The 2,500-nt window shown below is 46.8% G+C and overlaps 1 pseudogene; it reads right to left on the minus strand.

The window, feature by feature from the left end:
• The window catches only part of LOC125501586, a 10,151-nt pseudogene that overhangs the window by 3,755 nt on the left and 3,896 nt on the right, over positions 1-2,500 (minus strand).

Here is a 2,500-nt window from a genome sequence, read left to right on the forward strand (position 1 = left end):
CTGCTTCTCCTCGCTATTTTCCTTGCCGCATCGATCTCCTTCGTCCACCAGGGAACGGAATTGGGTAGTTTTTTCCTTTTTGGGATCGATAGGTCACAAACTTCTTTAAATTTCTTGTTGAACATCCTTACAGCGTTATTAGGCAGCTTTTGTGCAAGCAAGTCGAGGAAGGCCTCGTCAAAGACCTCCTCGCATTTCTCTCGGAATAGGTCCCAATCAGCTTTTTTCAAAGCATACCTATCCTCCAGTGGTCTGGCCAGTCTAGCATATTCGAATGAGCTCATTTTGAACAAAATCAAGTTGTGGTCACACGACACACATTCAGGGTTGACCTCCCAGTCCCGGATGGAATCAGCCACATTTGCACTCGCGAGTGTAACGTCGATATTGGACTCACCATTGACTGTACTGAAAGTAGAAAATTCACTAAGCTGATTCATTACAAAGAGATCACACTCGGCAATGAACTCCTCAACCGCTCTGCCACGGTCATCCGTGGCACTTGCGTGCCACAATTGTGAGGCAGCGTTCACATCGGCGCAGATTAAAATTCTACAGCCACGATCTGTTTCCCTTATTCTACCAACTATCCTTGCCATTTTCTCCAAATACCCGTCCACAGGCTGCGAAAAACGGCAGTACGCATTTACAACATACAAGCTGCCCATTTCACTCGTGATTCTAGCACTCATCACACAGTCGCTTTCTTCATATTTGAGTTGAAAAGCTTCGATCCGTTCTGTGTTGATGATCATCGCAACCTGTGGGTGTTCGGCGGCTGGTTTGAGCACGGAATACATTCGGGATCTAAATCCAGGGGTCTCGCCTCTGATGGAGTATGGCTCCTGTACAATCATCACATCTAGGTTCCTCTCGTTCATCGTTGTTCTCAACTCTGCAGCAGCTGCGGCTGCCCGACCGCAATTCACCTGTCCAAAAGCTAACTCCACTTTATTCGTGATTTGTATATTTCAACTTGTCGCAGGTATTCTGGACAATTCTTGTCTCGAACAGAGTGGTCGGTATTCGTCCTTCTGGATTTCTTGCAACACACGCAACTGGGCTTGGTTTTCTGCGGGCATTTATCTCTTAGGTGATCATCACCGCCGCAAGTTTCACAAACTTGTTTCGGCACACTACATACTTTCGCCGTATGGCCATAACCGTAGCATTTGTAACATCTAGTTACGTTGATGTACTCTTTGAAACGGCACGAATTCCATAACAGGTACAATCGTCTTTGATCAGTGAGCTTCTTGAGTAGCACGCCGGGCAGTTCTACGATCCAATTCAAACCGCCATTTTTAGATTTAAAACTGTGTCTAAAATTCACTTGATCTTTAAGCGCGGCAACAACCTCCTCGTCTGATTGATCGAAGTTTTTACAGAGGAAGTCGCGTTTCAGCTCTTCGGCTGTGTGCTCTTCGTCAACATCAAAGATCAAGATGTTGGGATTGATCTCTTTAGGGGGTTCAATTTTTAGACCGACAGTTTTTAGTTTGGAGATGCGGAGGCATCGTACGTCATTATCACTAGCGACCTCCATCACAAATCCTTGTTTGCGCATCTGTCTCATGTTTCTGATCTTCAAGTTTGATCTCATATCTTTTAGCGCAGAGGTGATATCCCTACCAATTTCTGCATTCGTCCTTGAATCATTTTCTTTTTCAGGTTTAATCAGCACTGTCTTATATATTTCTTTTTTCTTTTTATTTTCAGATGGAGCCATCGTAGACTTCGCAGGAGCAGACGAGGAAGGAGGAGTAGCCCCAGGCGGGCTGGCCACCACCTTCGCGTAAGTATTTGGTGGCAGAATCGAGGTTTCTCGATTTTGAATTAGGCACTTAATTTCCACTTTCGATTTCTCGTTCTCCACCATTTGTTCGTAGAGTTTTGTCTCGAGTGTCATCCACTTCGACAGGATGAACTTGATCGAAGTCTTACTTATTTTATTGGACTCATTGAAGAGGTACGCCTCCAGTTCGGATCTTTCTCTTCTAATCTCAGTCAAATCCAGGTCTTCAGACGGCGCCACGCCCTGGGTCCTTTCGTAACAAATTTTTCTTCTTTTAGGTCCAACCCCACGGCCCGGAGGTGACCGGTCTCCCGGACGAACAGTCGCCAACGATGAAACATCAGAATCGACACTGGTCGCCTGCGAGGTATCCATCTCGCTCTCAGCCTCACTCTCACTCTCTCTCGTGCGTACAGTTTTATTTTTGGTTTTGTTTTTAGTTTTTGATTCCATAGTGTTCCCACGTAATGGTCGGAAAGGGGGTCCACCCAGCCAGAGCCGCCTTAGCTGAGCAAGCCTAGATACTCCAGGGGTTTCGGCTGGTGCCCCAGAGGGATCGTTCGCGACTGCGCTATTTTACATCCGCGCAGCCATGCAGCCCTCGGCACGATGCCTTACACCTTGGCTTCGGATGTGGTCTGAATTTCGTCTGGAACCTCACCTCATGCCACTCCGGCTAGGTAGGACCTGCCAGGAAACTAAGTT

Source organism: Athalia rosae, chromosome 6 (assembly GCF_917208135.1).
Source record: "Athalia rosae chromosome 6, iyAthRosa1.1, whole genome shotgun sequence".
Taxonomy (NCBI): Eukaryota; Metazoa; Arthropoda; class Insecta; order Hymenoptera; family Athaliidae; genus Athalia; species Athalia rosae.